Source organism: Danio rerio, chromosome 6, assembly GCF_049306965.1.
Source record: "Danio rerio strain Tuebingen ecotype United States chromosome 6, GRCz12tu, whole genome shotgun sequence".
Taxonomy (NCBI): domain Eukaryota; kingdom Metazoa; phylum Chordata; class Actinopteri; order Cypriniformes; family Danionidae; genus Danio; species Danio rerio.
The window spans coordinates 58,132,233-58,142,500 of record NC_133181.1 but is presented as its reverse complement, the minus strand read 5'-3'; the positions used below and the strand labels follow the sequence as shown (position 1 = coordinate 58,142,500).

The window sequence follows — 10,268 nt, the reverse complement described above, 5'->3', positions numbered from 1 at the left end:
TTATATAAATATCTATTTATTTATTATTTCTTTCTTTCTTAGCTTTTATTTCTTAATTTATTTTTTCTTTCTTTATTTTTATTAGTTTATTTATTTATTTGATATATTTTTATTTATTTATAATTATTTATTTTTCTTTCTTTAATTTCGTTTATTTATATTTTATTCGTTTATTTTTAAATTTATTTTATTTATTTATTTTTATTTATTTAATAATTTTTATCTTTGTTTATTTTATTTTATTTTTTGCATTTATTTATTAGTTTGTCTTTCTTTGTTTGTTTTAAAAGAAATTTAGTTTGTATTTATTTATTGTATTTTTATTTATTTATTTATTTTTATTTATTTATTTTTTTTTATAGTTTATATCTTTTTTCTATCCTTATTTATTTGATTAGATTATTTTTATTATTTATTTATTTATTTATTTTTGGCTGCATATTAGTACTTATAAAGTACAGTATAATTCTACATTCCCAATTATTAATTCCTGTTATATTTAATAATAACTAATATCTAACTATTAACAAGCAGCAGTTAAGTGTTGATTGAGCTAAAAGTCTTAGTTAACAGTCTATTAATGGCAAGAATTGTACCCTAAAATAAAGTGTGACCTCCTTTTGTAAATGATTAGTGCATGCTACTCAAAAAAAAAGCATAAAAGTTGCTCCATTTATACTTTTTTAAACTCCAATTACATTTTCTCACACTTATTTTTGGTTGGGTGGGTAAATTAAGTGACAACTGCATTTCATGTTGACTTTAAGCAGGATCCTCTGCACAAACACCTGTTGTTCTACTTCTGTGTCTGTGTAGTCTCCTCAACCTCCTCCGTGTTTTGTTTCTCGTCCATTCCTAGCTATCCCCCTGCCAAATACAGTCACAATATGTGCCAAAAAAGCGAGGCTGGCAGGGTGTGCGACAAGCGAGAGTCTATCAGTGTAACCCACACTGTAATTAGCAAAAGAACGAGCTTAAAAAAAAATTCCCAGCCACTCTGAAGTAGTGTAAATAGTGCGTTATTATTGAATATCAGTGTAGTATCTTGAGTTGTGAAGATTCCGGTGAAGAAACGCTGTTGTTTTACAGGGTCAGGGTGTTTTTGGGTGGCTACAGGATTCACTATGGCGGCTTGAAGTACTACAGTACCGAACCTCCCCTCCACAACAAGCACTCAACCTGCACTGACAGCCACTGTGTAACAAATGATTTAATGAGTCTGTGGGTTCATTAAATGAACGTGAGTGTGTGTGTGTGCATGCATGTGTGTATGTGCGTGTGTGTGTGTGTGTTGCATCCTTGAGCAAACAGAAGTTGCCCATATCTTTAGTTTTATTCCCATTTTGCTGAAAAGAAACCTACGTTTGTTGCATTTACAGATAAATCAGCTATTTTAGACAGAATCTATATTATATTTGGTGGGTTACACCGGAAATGCGTCACAGAGCTATACCCTGCTGAAAAATCCAGCTTAAACCAGCCTAGGCTGGTTGGCTGGTTTTAGCTGGTCGACCAGGCTGGTTTTAGAGGGGTTTTGGCCATTTCCAGACTGGTTTCCAGCCATTTCCAGCCTGGTCTTAGCTGGTCAGGCTGGGAGATGACCAGCTAAAACCAGCTTGACCAGCTTAGCCAGGCTGGGAGCCCAGCCAAAACCAGCTATGTCCAGCTTAAACCAGGCTGGTCAAGCTGGTTTTAGCTTGATTTAGCTGGTCATTTTCCAGCCTGACCAGCTAAGACCAGGCTGGAAATGGCTGGAAACCAGCCTGGAAATGGCCAAAACCCCTCTAAAACCAGCCTGGTCAACCAGCTAAAACCAGCCAACCAGCCTAGGCTGGTTTAAGCTGGATTTTTCAGCAGGGTATATATATATATAGAGAGAGAGAGAGGATTATAGTATTTGATTGTATTGCCAAACATCGATTTCACTTGTGCCATAAGACTGACAATGTGAACTTGTCAGCTGAGACAAACACTGAAGACGTCGTCACTTTAAATGCTAACTCTGCATCGACCAAATTAACTGCAATTTACTATATGTGAGATAACCCCAAGTCTATATTGGCTTGGTGTAAGACCTACAGAATGGCAGCTAGTATTTTTGTATTGCTCTGCTGTTGCGAGAAGCAAATTTGTGTGATTTCGAAGAAGTAGATTGCTGTCATTATCAACAAAGCCGCACACGGATCCATTTTGGGCGTTGCCATAGTAACAAATGATTTTTGAGTCCACAAACAGCTCGGAATAGACTCAGAGTTGTGGTTTTGGTAATTGCGGTAATTCCAGCGAAAAGTGAACGCAGATTGAGCTGTTTCGACAAAGCGTGATGGGTCAAATAACATCCAGAAATCTGAACTCTATGCAGCGTGAGTGTAATGCATTTGCCAAATCGAACGAGATTACTTGCTAAATGAACCTCTGCGTTTATTAAATCAGAATGTGTATTTTTTTGAGAGCATAATATATGTGAAATTGGGAAATCATATATTCATTCTATTATTTATTTTTGTAGGGATAGGCTATTTTATACAGGCTTGTTTTCGCAGAAATACCAACATTGCATATACATATATATACTCGCCGGCCAGTTTATTAGGTACACCTGTCCAACTGCTTGTTAACATACATTTCTAATCAGCCAATCACATGGCTGAAGCTCAAGGCCTTTGTGCATGTAGACATGGTCAGGACGATCTGCTGCAGTTTAAACCGAGCATCAGAACGGGGAAGAAACTTGATTTAAGTGACTTTGAACGTGGCATGGTTGTTGGTGCCAGACGGGCTGGTCTGAGTATTTCAGAAACTGTAGATCTACTGGGATTTTTACGCCAACTATCTCTAGGGTTTACAGAGAATGACCCGGAAAAGATCAAATATCCAGTGAGCGGCAGTTCTGTGGGCGCAAATGCCTTGTTGATAACCAACTCAAATTACCACTCGCTACAACCGAGGTCTGCAGAAGAGCATCTCCGAACACACAACACGTCCAACCTTGAGGCAGATGAGCTACAGCAGCAGAAGACCACACCGGGTGCCACTCCTGTCAGCTAAGAACAGGAAACTGAGGCTACATGTTGGAAGAATGGAGTGGAAGAATCACATCATGAATGTGCAGCCGACAAATCTGCAGCATCTGCGTTGATGCTATCACCTCAATATGGAGCAAAATCTCTAAGGAATATTTTTCAGTAGGCAAAAAGGGAGTCCAACCCAGTACTAGTAAGGTGTACCTAATAAAGTGGCCGGTGAGTGTATACAAACAAGCCCACAATTATTCATACCCCTAGGCTATGAATAAATTCAGGCTTGAATGTATGTGTATACACGAATATATAGATAAAATATATACACAAATATATATAACTTGAATCTCACTGGTGGTAAAGTAGTTTACAAAGTGATTACAGATTAGTTTATGTTCACACATGGGAAAACCTGTCATAAGATATGAATGCTGCTGCTAACGTATGGATAGATTTGAATCGTGCGTGTACATAGAGCGAACAAATAAATATATAAGGTATATTGACGAGGGGAGGGGTTGACGCTGAGATTGCATACAAGTATCAGCGTTTGCATCGAAGACGACTTCAGCCTTATATATATATATATTCAGCTTTATCATAGTTCGTTTATTTTGTATTCATTTAACCGTGATTTTTTTTCAAGATGAATCTGAACAAAATGCAAAATGTGTCGAAACACATTTTTTACGAAGTACTGCCTGCGTAGACTGAGCCTCTGATGACGTTTCGACAATTAGTTCACATGACGATGTTTTAACGAACACTTTTACTCCTGTTTGCATGGTGTGTGTTGGAAAAAAAAAATTGTTCGATTTTCGTAACGTGAAAAGAGAAGTTCCTGGTAAATTGTCGAGGCAGCTTTTTCAGCACGGATATCCAGGAAACAATATATATGTGTTTAGCATTCTTACGTGTACACTTAGTCTAGCGGGATACTTGCTAGATACTTGTTTTTGACTTTGTATATAATAGCGCTCTTGAGACACCGTAGCTACAGGAACGTGGTTCCCTGTTGTGTTTTGTTAGGACGCTTTTAGTACACACCAGAACAAAAAAACAAACTTTTATTGGTTTTCAACGGTAACGTGCAATATTGATTTCATTGGGAAACGATATGTATGCTGTATTTTCATTCTTTTGTTTCGCTAGTTTGCCCACGAGTCTGCTTCTCGTAGAATAGTCCATCGGCGCGCTTTGTATGCTAGAGTGTGCGTCACATCTGTTCTATGGTGGCTGAGATAGAAATGCACTTTATACAAAGTTAACGTTATTCACGTGACGATTGAGTTGCCAGAATCGTGAGCATGCCAGATCCATTTCAGCACCGATGCCTCTAGTGGCGAAAGTGTGCACTGCATCGGCCGCACAGCGAGAGTTTTTGTTCGCTGCAGTAACATACTACCTGAACATACTGACTTTATTATGCTGTAAAAAAATTTAAAGTGTGTGCGTGCGTGTGTGTTTGCTGTTTATTTGGCATGAATTTCTAGCATTTCTTGTAATTTATTGAAAACGATGAAAAGAGTATACGTAGATGTGTAAAAAAAAAAAAAGAAGATATATTTATAATACAAATCACTGAGTTGATGTGGTGACATCATATCCCTCCCATAATCCCTCTTTTCACTCCCTACGACGTTTCCACTGAACCTACGAGCACTGTTTCGATGTGATCACCTTAAAATTATCGATTAAAGACTATAAAACAAGCGCTTCCACTGCTGGGCTTGGCTCTATTCAAACTGACAGTGGACACTCCATTCACAGCGTATCTCTTTCCTTTAACATCTCACGATTAATGCCTGCTTGTGTGTAGCAAAAAAAAAAGTGTTTTATATTCCTTCGATGAGGAATAGCAAGGCGTTCGACACATCTCGGAAACAAAAAAGGGCTCTGAATAACAGTCTGTGTACTTGCTTCTGGAGTTTGACCCACGCAACTGGATATTCTCTAAAATATATGGGAATCTCGCTTTATGGTTTTAATCCTACACTCTTGAAAATAATGGATGATCATTGCTTCTTTGTAGTTTAGGTTCTGTTATTTAGTTATTTGCTTTACGTGTTTTTTATAGTCTAGGACAGCGTTAAAATATAGTTTGCACTTTCTTTGAAGTTTAGGATCTGCAGAGATTTTTTTTCTTTACAGCATGTTTACACTCTTGAAAATTAAGGCATTGCCATTGATTGTCCCATGACATTTCTATGGCACTATGGTTTTGGTAAATTTTCCTTCGGCTTTTAAAATGTTCCTCACGCTAAAACACAAATGTTCATAGTCATATGTTAACACAACAATATATATAAAACACAAGTCATAGTTCAATCAAAAGGAAACTTTACATATTATTTACTCTTCCTCTTGTGACTCCAAAACTTTATTCTTTTTTATTTTTTTTCTTCTGATAAACACAAAAGAACTTGTTTTAAAGAAAGCTAAATACCTGTAACCATTGACTTAGTAGAAAACTAAGTCCATAGTAGGGAACATAGTATGTGACCATAGTAGGAAAATCAAATACTTTGACATAAATGCCCTGTAAAAAATTATAAGATTCAATTAGTCCTGACAGCATATGTTTTTAGGTCATTGTAACTTATTAATCTAAGGGTGCTTTCACACCTGTGAATCAATTCAGTTGTTCCGAAACAGAGATAACAATTGTTACATTGTTGCTCTTTGCTCTTGGAGCGGTTCGCTTTCACACTGCAAAGTTTCTAATCGGACCAAAAGAGCTAAAACAAGTCACGTGCGAGTAAACTCTCCTCACATTGGTCAGAGTGTCAGGGTTTATTTTGCAGCGTCCCGCTCAGCTGTCAGGAGAGGTGGTGGTTTAGTGGTGATCGACAGGGTGCGCGCGACGTGTCTGAGGAGAGATAGAGTGGGGAGGGGTGAGAAGGGTGCGCGACGATGCCTATTTGAGGACCGGGAGGGAGACGCGAGATTACCGGGAGATCATCACTCGTTTGCGGCCACCGGAGACTCGCGAAACTTCCCGCCATGCTCATAATTTTCTCTTCATATAGCCGGATGCCTATTACATATCCATAAAACACTGTGATATAACCGCGCTCGAATCGGATCGCCTTCTCACTGCAATCAAACCGCTCCAGGGTTCGTTTCAATGGAGCCGAGACCACCTCATTCAAGCAATCACGGAGCGATTACTTTGGCGCGGAACAGAGCGTGATTGCCCTGTTCACATATATTAGTATATAGTTAATCATATTTTAACTTGATTGTATAAGTTACGCAAGCTGTTTTAAGTCAGTTTAACATAATATAAACTTATTGCACTCATAAGATTAATTTGATTCAGCTTCAAAATTTAAGGCAACCAGGATTTTTTACAGTGTGGTTACAGGTTTCCAGGTTTTTATCTTCTTTTGTGTTTTACACGTCTTACGGGTCAAACAGGTTAAGAACAAGCAAAGGGTGAGTAAGGGGCCGATCACACTGAATGCGGTTTTTGTGTTGAGAGGCGCCTATTTTTAATGATTTATTAAGTGTTTTGCATGCTGCTTATGTGCCCGGCACGCCTCTCGTTTTAACCGCCTGCTGCGCCTCGCATTTTTGTCCTTGCAAACTCCGCTCGCAGTTGAAAAATGTAAACTCTGAGCAGGGCCGATTTAACCAATGCATTATGGGCACAGGCACAGGGGCCCATCCGCACTTAGGGCCCCTGCGAGGGGGGGGAAATGCAGATTTTGGAGTGTCTATTTAGGATAAGTGCAAGTAGTGCACCTCGTTGGAATAAACTAGTTAAGCGGTTCACGCCCATCACCGTTTGATTGACAGAGACAACATAACTGAAGAGCGCAACAGACAGCAACGTGAGTGGCGTATCTCATAAGGCGCACAGCAACATATTTTGACACGATTGATCGTGAACCAGGTTCGAATCCAGTGTCTGATGAACACGTTCTTCTTTTTTCTCCCACTACATATCAGATTTTGCCTATTCGAGGAAGACAAGTAGGAATCATTAATAAGTGTGTGTATTATGGAGGACTGTTTCTTAGAACTGGATTGGAGAGGTGTTATATCCAAATCATGTGCATTATAAGTTTGTAGAAGTTATACATTAAAAATACCCTTAGATATACATTTTAGTACTGCTTCAGTGAACTTGAACAAGCATATTAAAATCCATTAATTTTCACTAGTCGTATTAGTATTTTTTTCAAAGTGTGCTTTAAAAATCAGTTAAATCTCTGTAGACTAGAAATATTTGTACAATATATGATTTAATAAAAATGTGGGCAATACATTATAGATTAAATTTATTTAACAAATATTATATTAATCTTATTTTTTTAATTCAACTATAGGGTTCGGCTAGGTAGGAGGCCTACAAGACATTGTGCCCAGGGGCCTCTGGATTATGGATTCGGGCCTGACTCTGAGAGGAAAAAGCAAGTTATGTGTCAGTCGCTTTCTATTAAAAGATTCTTTAGTGAACTAAACAGCAGGGGGCGCTCAACCTGCGGTCTGTGTGAGTCCTAATGCCCCAGTAAAGTGAATGGGACACTATACTGTCAGTGAGCGCCGTCTTTCGGATGAGACGTTAAACTGAGGTCCTGACTCTCTGTGTATAGCTCTCTCACCAATAGCGTCGTTACCCTGTGGCTGCCATCACATCATCCAGGTGGATGCTGCACACTAATGCGACATTCACACGGGGCTTCAGCGTCAAGGCTTCTCATTCACTTTGAATGGGTGACGTCAGGCGTTGCTGAACTGCATTGTGGATGCGTCGGCGTTGCTTCAGAGGCATTGCTCGCTGCAGAAGTTGGGACTAGCTCAACTAGACGGAAGCGTCAGCCAATCAGATCGCTGTATGCAAATACACCAGCTAGACAGTTGCCTATTGCGGACTGAATTTCATTGGCTGACGCTTCTATGATGATCGCTTCAGCCCCAACTTCAGATATACCTTCAGTCAAGCGTTGACGCTGAAGCCCTGTGTGAATGGGACGTAATGGTGGTGTGGGGTGACCCCCACATGATAGTGAAGTGCTTTGGGGTATGGCTATACGCAATAAATGCACTAATAATAATAATAATAATAATAATAATAAATATCACATTACTTACTTTCCTACATAATAAACATCCTGTTCTTCTAGGATCGTTTTAAAAAGCCTTTTACTTTTAAGAGTGTACGCTGTAAAAAATACAAACAATAATCCATAAAGTAGCAGTTTTCCATATTCTGTGACTCGTGTTTTTATTTATTTATGCTTTTAAATTGCATTATGGGATCTTGATCTTTCTTTCAACAACTTTTAATCTCGAAAAGCTCGAAAAAGTTACTTTCATGAACGTTTTTAATAGTTTAAAGCAGTGGTTCTCAAACTTTTTTCATCAAGTACCACCTCAGAAAACAATTGTCTCTCCAAGTACCACCATACAGAGGAGTATTGAAATACAGTAGCAGTAGCGTAGTTGGCCCTAAGCTACAGCTTTGCACAGTTCAAAAATGTGGCAGATTAATTCCTACTATTAAGAATATCTATTATTGTCAGGCACTTTAAACATCATAAATAGTCTGAACATTAACACTGTACTGTGCTTATATGTAAAACAAACAAACAAACAGACAAGAAAACTAAAAACATTAACGTTTAAATTAAAATCTTCTGTTAAAAGTTAAAAATGGTACGTTACTGTACTTAAAAATCCTGTACTTAAATGTAAAGAATTAACGTATAGTAGCCAACTCATCAACACCTGGAATGTTGCCTGGATCTCATAAATATAGACTTTATGTCATCATATATTTATATATAAATCGTTTTTGATAAATTTTGAAATATGTGTAGCATATATATGTGTGCTCTAGCGACAGACAGTAGAGGCCATGGTCTTTAGCCTCTTTGGTAGAGTGCCCGACTCCCATGCGGAAGGTCGCTGGTTTGAAACCAGCTCAGAGCGGGTTGGGTGGCGTAGAGCCGGCGGGGTTACATTGGTGCCGTGACCCGGATGGGAGTGAGGTTTAGAGGGCTGAGTGTAACGGAGGCCAGCTAGTGTGTGCTGTGCAGGTAAACCTCACTCCTCTGACCTCTAAAAGGTGCTCTAGCGACAGACGCTAGAGGCCATGGTCTTTAGCCTCCTTGGTAGAGTGCCCGACTCCCATGCGGAAGGTCGCTGGCTCGAAACCAGCTCGGAGCAGGTTGGGTGGCTTAGAGCCGGCGGGGTTACACATGTAGACATGACATTTTTGATTCCTCCGCATACTACTTGAAGGAAGCCCGTACACGTACCACAGTTTGAGAACCACTGGTTCAAAGTGATATATTGTGTGGGTTGGTGTTGAATGTTACCTACAAAACCCTTGTAAAAAAAACTGCCACTACATTTTCTCTTATTTTACAGACCTATTACAACTCATTACTATTAACTCTTTTATTATTTCAAACTACTAAAATGTCAATAAAAGTCACTTTGTTAAACTGTAGAGTTGAATTTTTAGCATTAAAAGTCGACAGAGCAGAGATCAACATCCCATAACACAATTCACAATCGTAAATAAACAGAAAACACACAAAATATGGAAACTATTAACTAACAGATATGTTGTGTACAGTGTAGATCAAATCCATTTCAGTCTTAAGAGGTTTTAAAGCATTTTTTCTTAAGATTAAGAGATCAAAATGGCATCAGACTGTAAATCGCTTTTGGTTTTTTATTAAAGACCTTACTTCTCAAGAGTCTCCTCATGACATTTACCTCTGAAGGCCTGTATTAGTTTTTCCTTTGTGAACTCTAATGGAAACAGTACAGCTCTTCATGCATGTGAACGATCCGTCCATGAGCTCTGATAGGGTCCAAAATCCTCAAATCTGAATCCAATCCATCTGAAGCAGTTGAAATAGAGCCAGGACCCGGGTTCGTTGTCCTGTTCAACGCATGCACATTATCCTGAACAAACTGATATACGATATATATATAAATATATAAATATTTAAATGTTTTGTGATAAACAGTATTACGTTCACGCTGGTTTATTTAAGTTCTTTTGATTGTAAATGTGTTCTTTTTAACCAGATGTTCGATGTTGTGCACAAAGATTATTATAACATTTTTTTTTTGGATCAACTTAGTATGAATGAATAGTGAGTGGTTTACGGGGTCTATTTTTTACTATGGGTAGTTTAGCCAAGACAAAGATCATTTTACTTTTACTACAGCTGTCGCTAAGTTCGTTTATTTGAAGAACCGATTACCAAAGTCATTTATGTT

At 38.4% G+C, this 10,268-nt stretch overlaps 1 protein-coding gene across 1 annotated transcript in view; it reads left to right on the top strand.

The window, feature by feature from the left end:
• slc12a5a (solute carrier family 12 member 5a) overlaps positions 1 to 4,783 on the top strand; it is a 389,047-nt gene extending 384,264 nt beyond the window's left edge. Inside the window, exons 27-28 of the transcript XR_012408255.1 lie at positions 1,090 to 1,446; positions 1,858 to 4,783. The gene's annotated coding sequence lies outside the window, so the exon portion shown is untranslated. The remainder of the gene's footprint in view (positions 1 to 1,089; positions 1,447 to 1,857) is intronic.
• The last annotated feature ends 5,485 nt before the right edge of the window (positions 4,784 to 10,268 follow it).